General features: G+C 43.6%; 1 long non-coding RNA gene across 1 annotated transcript in view; it reads right to left on the bottom strand.

Moving 5' to 3' along the window:
• Positions 1 to 12,500, bottom strand: part of LOC137638359 (uncharacterized) — a 319,347-nt gene that overhangs the window by 195,018 nt on the left and 111,829 nt on the right. The gene's annotated exons all lie outside the window — the stretch shown is intronic.

Consider the following 12,500-nt stretch of genomic DNA (forward strand, 5'->3'; position numbering starts at 1 on the left):
TATTATTATTATTCTTATTATTATTATTCTTCTTCTTATTATTATTATTATTATTATTATTATTATTACTAGCTAAGCTACAACCCTAGTTGGAAAAGCAAGATACTATAAGCCCAAGGGCTCCAACAGGGAAATATAGCCCATTGAGGAAAGGACATAAGGAAATAAACAAACGATATAAGAAGTAATGAACAATTAAAATAAAATATTTTAAAAAACATTAACATCAAAACATATATTTCATATATAAACTATAAGAACTTATGTCAGCCTGTTCAATATGAAAACATTTAGTGTAAATGGGGAAAAGGCATGTTAATAGAAGAAGGTACCTTAGGGGTTTATTAAGGTAAAAACCAGTGGGGAAGTAGAAAGCTGTAGTATGGAAAAAGTAGAACGATGAATTAGGAGATTAGCGAAGAATGGCAGTCACAAATTACCTCGGGGGAGAGGGGGGGGGGGGGGGGCTGGCAAGTGCCAAGATGATGTGTGACTATTATTCTCTCTCTCTCTCTCTCTCTCTCTCTCTCTCTCCTCTCTCTCTCTCTCTCTCTCTCTCTCTCTCTCTCTCCGTGCTTAAGAGAATAGGAAAATAATGGTATGGTTTGGGCTTCGTCTGAACACTGATTTTGTTTTTTTGTGGAAATATGAAGAGATTTTGTTAGGAATACGGTTTATAATTTGGCCTTCAAAAAATAATTCCCATTCTTAAATACGTATATATATATATATATAATATATATATATATATATATATATATATATATATATATATATATATATATTTAATATGCATGTCTATATTTATATATATATATATATATATATATATATATATATATATATATATATATATATATATAGACATAGACATATATACAGTGTGTCCCAAAAATAATGTTTACACTCTTTGGACTGTTATAACTTGTTCAATTTATTGATATTAACGTGGAAAACAGATTATTTTTTTTTTAACATTCTCAAATTGCCCCATGATTCCTTACTTTTTCACTGTGCTTTGTTCCTCTTCCGTGAATCTGTTTTCCACGTTAATATCAATAAATTGAACAAGTAACAATCCAAAGAGTGTATACTTTTTTTGGGGCACCCTGTATATATATATATATATATATATATATATATATATATATATATATATATATATATATATATATATATATATATATATGTATATATATGTATATAAATGCAGCCGTTTATAGTCTACTGCAGGACAAAGTTCTCAGACATGTTGATTCATACCTGGGGTTTGGTTAGTTTTCATCACCACGCTGGCCAGTACGGATTGGTGATGATGGGAGATTTTTATCTGAACGCTCACAGCAAACCAACCTAGTATTGGTGGCCCTGACTAGTGCTGCTTTGCTGATCATGACAATACATAAGCCTTTACATCACGGTAAGGTATCCTCATTCAGAAAGATATATATATATATATATATATATATATATATATATATATATATATATGTGTGTATACTGTATATATATATATATATATATATATATATATATATATATATATATAGAGAGAGAGAGAGAGAGAGAGAGAGAGAGAGAGAGGGGTATGTTCCGAAGGTATTGAAACTAAGTTATTTTAACTTCATACCACCAGAAAGAGTAAGATTCTCTCTCTCTCTCTCTCTCTCTCTCTCTCTCTCTCCTCTCCTCTCTCTCTCTCTCTCTCTCTCGCGTAAAGGAAAAAGCCAAAGAGAAATAAAAACAAGATAAAAAAGCTCAATGCCGAGGGTACTTGAGTTTGAAAGCGTAAATCTCATCTTGATATTTTATTTTTTTCATTTTTCACTTTTCGTGTTGCACAAATCCTGTTTTTTTTTTCTTTTTTTTTATTTTTTTTACTTCGCCTGCCTGGATTCACACTTGTGAGCTGATGTTTTATGCATATATTTTTCTCCCTGCTTCTGGGAGAATCACGAATATCTTAAATCGAAGATATATTGTGGTTTATATTGCTTGTCCTTTTTACCTTCAAATAGTCAATGTTTTTTATGTTGAACAGGCTGCCACAAGTGTGTATAGTTTATATATGGAATATCTGTTTTAATGTTAAGGTTTTTAAGATATTTTATTCTAATTGTTCATTACTTCTTATATAGTCTGGGCTGTTCTTTACGTCTTTACCTATTCTTCTCTGTCCTCATACACCTGACAACACTGAGATTACCAAACAATTCTTCTTCACCCAAGGGTTAACTACTGCAATGTAATTGTTCGGTGGCCACTTTCCTCTTGGTAATGGTAGAGGAGACTCTTTAGCTATGGTAAGTAGCTCTTCTAGGAGAAGGGCACTCCAAAATCAAACCATTGTTCTCTAATCTTTGGTATTGCCATAGCCTCTGTACCATGGTCTTCTACTGTCTTGGGTTAGAGTTCTCTTGCTTGAAGGTACACTCGGGCACACTGTTCTATCTTATATCTTATTTCTCTTCCTCTTGTTTTGTTAAAGTTTTTATAGTTTATACAGGAAATATTGATTATAATGTTACTGTTCTTGGAATATTTTATTTTTCCTTGTTTCTTATCCTCTTTGGGCTATTTTCTCTGTTGGAGCCCCTGGGCTTATAGCATCCTGCTTTTCCAACTAGGGCTTTAGCTTTGCAAGTAATAATAATAATAATAATAATAATAATAATAATATTCACAACAACAACAACCACAGTAACAATAATAATAATAATAATAATAATAATAATAATACAACTGGTCCTTCAGTTGCCTATTTGCGATGAACGGTCTCTCTCTCTCTCTCTCTCTCTCTCTCTCTCTCTCTCTCTCTCTCTCTCTCTCTCATATTAGAGGAAAGGGAAAAAGAATCAAAGTGAGGCCGAAACCATTGAGTAAAGGTTTTGAGGGTCCTTGAGTTCGAAAGCGAAAATCTTCCCTGAAGGGGTTTTCCTTTTTACTCGTTGCCTTTCGCCTCCCCGAATTCACCCTTATGTGAGGTCATGGTTAAATATTTTTTTGGGCTCAAGCCATGTCGTCCTGATGGAAGTTCCTATAGGGTAGCTTCCAAGGGTATATTACAACTACGGCGATATTCCCAGAGAATTTACCTTAAGGTACCAGAATTCTAACTCCTGGAGCGAGTATCCCTCGTGAAAGGGATATCGCGACATATCAGAGGACGTATTCTAGACACGTCACATGGCAATCTACATCCTGGACAGAGATTTCGTCTCGTAGGAGGTGATTGACGAGATACGAATTCGGGAAAGAAAAAGGGGGAGCCGCTCCCAAGGCTTCCCTATCCACCGATTCGTATGCGTGCCTGGCGCCAATCCTGGCGCCATCTGTTTTCCTTTTTGCGTAGCTTAACAACTCTGTGTTTTTTCCTGTTTTTCTCGCAAATCTTGGATTTATTCGACTTTTCATGGCTTCTTCGTCTTCGTCGGCCTCTGATAAGTTGAGTATAGTGTCTGTTATGTATAAATGTAGGCTCTTGGTAAAATTTTGAGTGATTAATAGGATTAATCTTTGATACAAGAGCCGTAGCCTACCAGAGGTGTCCTGGACACTGTCGCTCGCTAGGTATAAATTAGTTAGTCAGAGCGACATTCCTGGTTGTTTTGCTTTAATAAATTTTAGCTATTTAGCATTACATAGGATTTCCTTTCGTGCTTAGTATTATTTGGCGAAGTATTCGCCATTCTGGCCTACGCTAGGCCATGTAGCCTAGTCGTTTGGTCCTAGTACTTCATGCATGATTTTGGTTTTTCCGAGTGTAATTAAAATTTTATTGAAGCTTTAGGCTATATTTTATACATTTTAGACTGTGTGGAATATTTCCAAGATTGTATACGTGTGAGTTTCGGTGAATTAGGTAATCGATTCTCTTGGTGCCTAGGCTAATTGCTTATGGAGCCTTAGTATACTTTATCATACTCCCCGGTTGCTTTCTTTTCTTCGGAGAAGGTATGCAATCCCTTTCCCTCTGTTTAAGCCTTGGGCTTATCCCTAAGTGGTTTTTTCCGAATTTATTTTCGATAAAACTATACTAGGGTGTTACTGTACCTTCCTGTTCCTGTAGTTATGGTTCAAGAGGGACAGAACAACAGAGTTTTTAGTCTGAGTCTGTGTTGTCTGGCTTGGGGCAGAGTCCCCCTCGCTGACCTAACACATACAAAGGGAGCTTAGCTCCCTTAGATCACTACCGAAGTTTTCTGTAGTTATGATTCCTTCTTTTGTGATCTACCAGACTAGTCCTGTTGCTGTTCTCGGGGGAGGATAAGTTCTTCCCTTTGGAGTAGCAACGCCTTCCTTGCTTTGGTGCTCTGGAAGCTGGCAAGTATTGCTGGCCTTTCCCCTTAGATCTCCCTTAGGCTAAGATAAGTTTCTTGGCTGCGGGTGATCTGTCACTAAAGCAAGGTTGGCAGGACCCTCTTGTCCCTTCCCCCTCTATCTCCGTAATGGCCTAGCCATTACTGTACTGTACCTTGCCGGCCGGCAGAGCTGGCCGGCAGGGGTCTTACTGTACTGTACGTCGTTCTACTTCTGGACCTAGTATAGGTTGGGATGTGGAATTGACTCAGCCCATTGCCGGCCGGCAGAGCTGCTGGCCGGCAAGGGTCTTATGTTTTCGAGTGCTGCCCGGACCTCTCTTGGTCCCTCATCCATGCCTGCCGGCAGAGCCGGACGGCATTGGTCAAGGAAGCCTGAATTAGTTTCTCCCCTTCCTTATATGCACTCTTTCGGTTGCCGGGCTTGGAGGTTGTGTACACTCTTATCCCGGCATCCATTCTATTTTTCTTCTAGTGCTGTACCTGTCCCGGCTGCCGGCCTATGAGGCCGGCAGCCGGGCAGGTGTAGTTCTCTGGTTCTTTTGCTGCCGGCTGGCATCGGTCTTGTACCTTTGCCGGCCGGCTTATGTCAGTCCTTGTCTGCCGGTCACCAAGAGTGTGGCCGGCAGCTGGGTACTACCTTGTGTAGTTGCTGGCCGGCAGCCATTGCCGGCCAACACTGGCTGTTACCGGCCGGCAGTTGCTGCCGACCGGCACAGGCATTTGAACCAGAGTGCTGCCGCCCTATAGCTGGTAAGTAGTATACTTTAAAGCTAGTTGTGGTGTGTGCCGGCCGGCAAAGGCAGGCCGGCACACATCCCCCTATACTGTACTAGTATTCTTCTGTATAGCATATACAGTAAGAAGAAGACTATAGTAAAGGTTTTGGTACAGCACTGTATCTTCTAACACTATTGTGTTTTCTTGCACATCCCTTTGCTGTTGCCCTCAGATAGGAAGCTGAGTTCTTCCCTGTCTATTATCCAGGATTTTAAAATCATTGCTTAGGTGTGAGCTCCACCTGTTTCCTCTGGAAACCTTGCATTGGTTACTCTAGAAGAGATAAACCATTTTTGATTTTATTATCTGGAAGGCTGCAACAATGGGTTGTGAGTGAAACACAAGTGTGTGTCTTTCCTTTCTGAATTGTTATGCTATACTATGCATATCCAGTGATACATAGTTCCCCTGATACTCATGGAAATTTCTTCTCTTTACAGAAGGACACTCCGAAGCGGGGAAGTGCTTTCTGCAATGTCAGCAGCAAGAACCTCTGCGGACATGAGTTTTGTAGGAGACACGCAGCATACGCTGTCTCCAAGGATGATCTCCGGTATTGGAACCCTCAGGTATGTACTGTGTGCACTAACCTGATTAATGAGACATTTAAATAGCTAGGAAGAAGCTTCGTACCTGGGTAAGGGGCTTCCAAAAGAACACTTCTGGCCCTTATCTTCCAAGTGAGAAGATGAGGGCGTATCCTTTCCCTAAGGCATCAGCTGATGCAGTGATTCCCCAGCCTCAAGAGGAGATCCCCTAAGTTCAGATCCAGGTGGATGCTGAAGTCGCGGTCGCGATGCAAGACATCCAGCTAAATGACAGGATGTCTGATGTGGACGGGTGTCAGGAGGAAGACCTCCTGGCAGAAGCCCAGGATGAAGTTCAAGCCCCTCTACATCGGCCGGTCTCCCAGTAGAGCTGGGACAGGCCCTCTCTTCTATTGTTGGAATGATCCAACAAATGCAGAAGGAGAATCAGGAGAAGGCGGCTGCAATGGAACTGCGAATGCAGTGCCTTGCAGAATCACATGGGCCCCAGAAAAAGCTCAATGTGAAAGACCTTCCCTTGTGCTCAGATGCTAACCCATGGAGGTATGCTGAGCACATGCCGATGACGACTGGAAAGATCGTCATCTCGGATAAGCTGGGCTCAGTTCCCCTGGAGGGTGGAATTCTGGCCCAGCAAGGCATCATATCCGGACTGTTATGTCCGGCTGAGGAAGGAACCAGCTTCAAAGGAGGAGACAGAGCCGAAGGAGGTCATAGTGATGGACCATGCTAAGGCTCAAGCTCTACTTTCATCCTCGATGAAAGAGAGGGGCTTCTCTAACTCAAAGGTAGCTGCATTGAATAGGAAGCTCCCTTCCTTTGTGTCCTCGCCTACTAGAGCCTTCCCCCTTTTACAGAAAGGGTTTCTGGCTGTACTAAAAGCAATCGAGGCCGGCAAGTCTTGCCCCTCCCTAGAGGAGTGTAAACCCTTGTCGCTGGCCCTGCCTATGGACCACAAAGACTGGAAGGACGTCCATCTTACGTTCTCAGTGGGAAAGTTGGAGGCTGATATTGCCGGACGTCAGTTCGGCAAGGACCTCCCTAAGCTGACTTTCTTTTGCGAAGTGAGTTCGATACAAAAGAAAGACTGACTGCCTCGATGTCTCTTCAGACTACTCTCGAGACGATGGCAAGTGACCCCAAGGTCCATGAAATGTTCATGGTAGTGGCCAAGCCTCATCTGGCCACAGTGACGAAGGACCTTTATGGCTTCGTCAAGGCAAGGAGAGCTTGTAGGGAGTTCGTGTTTACCTCGGCTACGGTGAGGCACGAGCTAAAGAAACTAATCTCCTCCAACATTTGGGGAAAAGACCTTTTTCCCTACCGACTTGGTCAAAGAAGTTGTTGATAAAGCCGCCTTGGAGAATAGAAACCTTCTCCAGAAGTGGGGCCTGGCTATCAAAAGAAAGTCTTCCCCGGATGAGGGTCCTCAAACAAAGAGGAAGACTATGAGGACTAGGCTACCGTCTCGGCCAGCCAAGCCTCTTAGACAGCAACAGCAACTGCAATTGCCATTGCCCCCAGTGCCCCAGATCGTGGCACAAACCCCGACCACCTTTCAGTGGGTACCCCAGGCCGTGTCGACACAGTCCACGGCATTCACCCCAGCGTTCGAAGGGCAGTCTACTTCCTTTCGAGCAAAGCCTAGAGGAGCAGCCAGAGGCTCGTCTAGACGCCCCTCAAGGGGAAGGGGATTCAGGGGTGGTCGTGGTCAGGAAGGCAAGACCTCAGGACGGCAGTCCAAGTGAGGTGATACCGGTAGGAGGGAGACTTCTGAAATTTCGGGATCGGTGGACCTTCGATCCCTGGGCCCACAGCCTACTCAAGAATGGACTGGGCGGGAGCTGGTACAGCACTCCACCCCCGTACCTTCGGTTTTTCCAACACTCCACCCCCGTTATGGAGGAGTACGTTCAAGAACTGTTGGAGAAAAAGGGTGAAGCCCATCAATTTCTAAGGGAGGCTGTTTTGTGTTCCCAAGAAAGACTCGGAAAAGCTCAGAGTCATTCTGGACTTGTCGCCACTTAACAAGTTCATAGTGAATTGCAAATTCAAAATGCTAACACTGCAACACATAAGGACCTTACTGCCCAAGACGGCATATTCCGTCTCTATAGACTTGTCAGACGCCTACTGGCACATTCCAATTAGCCATCGACTCTCCCCCTACCTAGGGTTCAGGCTACAACGAAGACTATACGCCTTCGGAGCCATGCCATTCGGGCTAAACATAGCCCCAAGGATTTTTACGAAGCTTGCGAGCGTAGCTCTCAAACAATTTCGCCTAAAGGGAATTCAGGTAGTAGCCTACCTGGACGACTGGTTGGTGTGGGCAGCATCCGAGACAGAATGCTTGCAAGCTTCCAGTCAAGTGATCCAGTTCCTAGAGTACCTAGGCTTCAAGATCAACAGAAAAAGTCTCGACTTTCTCCATCTCAAAAGTTCCAGTGGCTAAGATCCACTGGGACCTTTTGTCACACCGTTTCTCCACCCCGGCGAAGAAAAGGAAGGAGATAGCGGGTTCTGTCAAGAGACTTCAAGATTCCGAAAGGATATCAAGACACGAGCAGGAGAGAGTACTGCGCTCTCTCCAGTTTGCTTCGGTGACAGACCCAGTGCTAAGAGCACAGCTAAAGGATGCAATCGGAGTTTGGAGAAGTTATGCATCAAACGCGTGAAGAGATCTGAGAAGACCAGCCGCTTCGGCTAAGTACTCTTCTCAGGCCTTAGTCCCAAACCAGACATCTAAAGTCAGGTTCTTCTTCAGGCACCTCCCCCGTCGGTGACGATTCACTCAGACGCCTCGAAGGAGGGATGGGGAGGTCACTCTCATCGGAAAAAAGTCCAGGGGACTTGGTCCAGGCTATTCAAGACCTTTCTCATAAAACTTTCTAGAAGCTAGGGCAGTGCTCCTTACCTTAAAGAAAGTCTCCCCGCGTCATTCGTTCCACATAAAGTGGTGATAGACAGCGAGGTAGTTGTGAGATACTTGAATCGACAAGGATCGAGGTCACCACCTCTCAACCAGGTGATGTTGGCCGTCTCCCGATTGGCGGAAAAGAAGAAGTGGTACCTGTCGGCAGTTCACCTTCAAGGAGTCCGCAATGTGACAGCGGACGCTCTATCCAGGTTCACACCGATAGAGTCGGAATGGTCCTTAGACGCAGGATCATTCTCCTTCATTCTGAATCAGTCCCAGAACTGCAGATAGACCTCTTTGCGACGAAAGACAACAAGAAGTTGCCCCTGTACGTGCCCCGTACGAGGACCCCTTAGCGGAAGCAGTGGACGCGATGTCCCTCGACTGGAACAGATGGTCCAAGATTTATCTGTTCCCTCCTCACAACCTTCTGTTGAGGGTCCTCAACAAACTGAGATCCTTCAAAGGGTAGCGGCAATAGTGGCCCACAAGTGGCCGAACAGCGTGTGGTTCCTCCTGGCATTGGAACTGTAGCTGAAGTTTGTACCACTACCAGATCCAGTTCTGACCCGGCGAGTCCAGAAGTCAACTGTCTGCGCTTCATTACAGAAAACCCGGACCCTGCAGTTCATGATTTTCTCTCCCTAGCGGTGAGAAAGCGTTTCGGGATTTCGAAAGCCAGTATAGACTTCCTAGAGGAATATAAGTGCAAATCTACTAGAAGGCAATATGAGTCATCTTGGAGAAAATGGGTGGCCTTTTGTCAAGGCGAAGATTCCGCAGGAGATCTTGACAGACTTCTGCTTATCTTTTTTCCCCACCTCCATGGTCAAGGGTTGGCAGCGAACACGATTTCAGCGTGTAAGTCTGCTTTGACAAGACCCATTCTATATGCCTTCCAGGTCGACCTAGGTAACGAGATCTTTAATAAAGTCCCGAAAGCCTGTGCTAGGCTCAGACCTTCAGCACCTCCAAAGCCCATTTCATGGTCTTTAGACAAGTTCTTCATTTCGCTTCTCTGTTGAGCAATGAAGAGTGTGCGTTAAAGGATTTGACACAAAAAGTTTTTTTCCTATTTTGCACTCGCGTCTGGGGCCAGGGTTAGTGAGATTGTAGCCTCTCGAGAGAGGCAGGTCGTGTTCAGTTCCTGGATGGGGAAGAACTGAACCTGTTTCCGGATCCTACGTTTCTCGCCAAGAATGAGTTACCCACCAACAGGTGGGGTCCCTGGAGAATCTGCCCTCTGAAAGAAGATGCATCTCTATGTCCAGTAGAATGCCTAAAGGTCTATCTTCATAGAACTTCAGACTTCAGGGGTGGTCAACTATTCAGGGGAGAAACATCAGGCTCAAATTTATCTCTGAATCAACTCAGAGCGAAAATCACATATTTTATTCGCAGAGCGGATCCTGACAATACACCCGCAGGTCACGATCCGAGGAAAGTTGCCTCATTCTTAAATTTCTTTAATTGTATGGATTTTGAACATCTCCGTTCATACACTGGCTGGAAGTCTTCCAGAGTGTTCTTTCGCCACTATGCGAAGCAAGTAGAGGAACTAAAAGAGATCTGTGGTAGCAGTGGGTCGCGGTGTTAACCCTACTGTTTAACTCTGCGAGGAACAGTGGTCTTAATTGGGACGATTAATTCCAGGGTGAGTGTGTAGTTACATACTGTACTACAAACTAAGTGAGGGCACTGTGTTGCCCATCCAGACTGTTCCATTTCCGAAGGTGAATCTAGCATAAGTGCAGACATGTGTGCCGAGCGTTTCTAACGCTAATGTCATTGATTTGTAATACAGGCTTTTATGACTTTGATACCTCGGTATCTTGAAAGTGGCATCTAATGTTTTTTCTTTCAGACAAACAAGCTCTGTTTACTATCATACTTGTGCTTAAAGTTTTAGGTTATCCTCTTCTTATATATATATATATATATATATATATATATATATATATATATATATATATATATATATATATATATATATAATTGTGGTTAACCTGTCTATTTATTGCCTGTCAATAATCTGGTTCTTGAGTACCTTGCGTCTCCTTCACCTGTGTCAATTTATTGGTATAATTGAGCATTCATTCTATGTACCTTATCTGGGATAATTCTAATAGAATTGTTCCTTTATGCAAGCTATGTTGCATTGGTTTTCCTCCTATGCGGATATAAAACCTTTGTCCAATACAAGTATTGTGCGGAAAACTGGTCTATATTTCATATTGACGTAGTGGTCCTTTACAAACTATGCTTTACTTAATATAGGGCGAGACCACTATATTAGCTTGCCTGGTATTCATACATAGATATATGTACTCTTCGAGACTTTTCCAGAGTCTAGTAGGACTCTTCCCTGTAGGGGGCAGGAAGCTCTAACATAGTTTATAGTTAGTTGAAAAGATGTATAACGGTAACATCTTAGGTCTCTAGGTCTAGTCGACCGGGAAAAAATTACCTCCGGGGAGTACGGCACGTTCTGAGAATCCACAGATACAGTAATGCTCTGGTACACTTCCATCAGGACGACATGGCTTGAGCCCAAAAAACGGATTTTGAGCGAAGCGAAAAATCTATTTTTGGGTGAGATGGCCATGTCGTCCTGATGGACCCGCCCTTGCTTTTCTAAGAAACGGCTGTAGGACCCCTCCCTACATACAGTATCTGTAGCACCTCGTGTACGCTACAAGGAATACAGATGGCGCCAGGATTGGCGCCAGGCACGCATACGAATCGGGGGATAGGGAAGCCTTGGGAGCGGCTCCCCCTTTTTCTTTCCCGAATTCGTATCTCGTCAATCACCTCCTACGAGACGAAATCTCTGTCCAGGATGTAGATTGCCATGTGACGTGTCTAGAATACGTCCTCTGATATGTCGCGATATCCCTTTCACGAGGGATACTCGCTCCAGGAGTTAGAATTCTGGTACCTTAAGGTAAATTCTCTGGGAATATCGCCGTAGTTGTAATATACCATAGGAAGCTACCCTATAGGAACTTCCATCAGGACGACATGGCCATCTCACCCATAAATAGATTTTTCGCTTCGCTCAAAATCCGTTTTTTTCCCTTTTATTCTAGAACCTCAATTCGCTGTTCAGTTTTAGTTTGCGTTCTTATTACCTTCGCCAACGAAGTTGGTAGGAGGTTATGTTTTAGCCCCATTTTTGTGTTTTTGTCTGTAGTTGGAAGGAGGTTATGCGTTATTCCCTTTTTGTGTTAGTGTGTGTGTTTGTTTGTGAACAGCCTCTTGTCCACAATTTCAATCGTAGAGTAGTGAATCTTGCTGGGATTAACTATTATGTAAAAGCTGGAAATCATTATATTTTGGAAAGTCAAGGTCAAGGTCACGGTCAAGCAAAATGTACAATTCACGTAATCAGCCATAATTTTGGCCATCGTTGTCACAGAGACTTCGAACTTGGTTCATATTTGAGTGTATGTAAATCCACACCAATAAATACATGAAAAGGTCAAAGGTCAAGGTCGAAAAATAAGCTGCGTTGGCGGAGGTGTGCGCTCTACTGAGTTCCCCTCTAATTATATCTTTATTTCCTTTCTACCAGATTTTTTTTTATAGTGGTTGAAGTTACATGCAACAGAGAAATGTTGTGGCAACGTCCCTGACTGGTGAACGCCAGACTGGAGTTCGACTCCCGCTCAAACTCGTTAGTTCCTTTGGTCGCAGTAACCTCACCATCCTTGTGAGTTAAGAATGGGGGATTTGGGGGCGCCTATAGGTCTATCTACTGAGTTAGCAGCCATTGCCTCACCCTCCTTGGTCATAGCTTGGGTGGAGAGGGGGCTTGGGCGCTGATCATATGTAATAAGGTCAGTCTCTAGGGCATTGTCCTGCTTCATAGAGCATTGTGAGTGTCCCTTGCCTCTGCCATTCATGAGCGGCCTTTAAACCTTTAAACTCGAT

Source organism: Palaemon carinicauda, chromosome 3 (assembly GCF_036898095.1).
Source record: "Palaemon carinicauda isolate YSFRI2023 chromosome 3, ASM3689809v2, whole genome shotgun sequence".
NCBI lineage: Eukaryota > Metazoa > Arthropoda > Malacostraca > Decapoda > Palaemonidae > Palaemon > Palaemon carinicauda.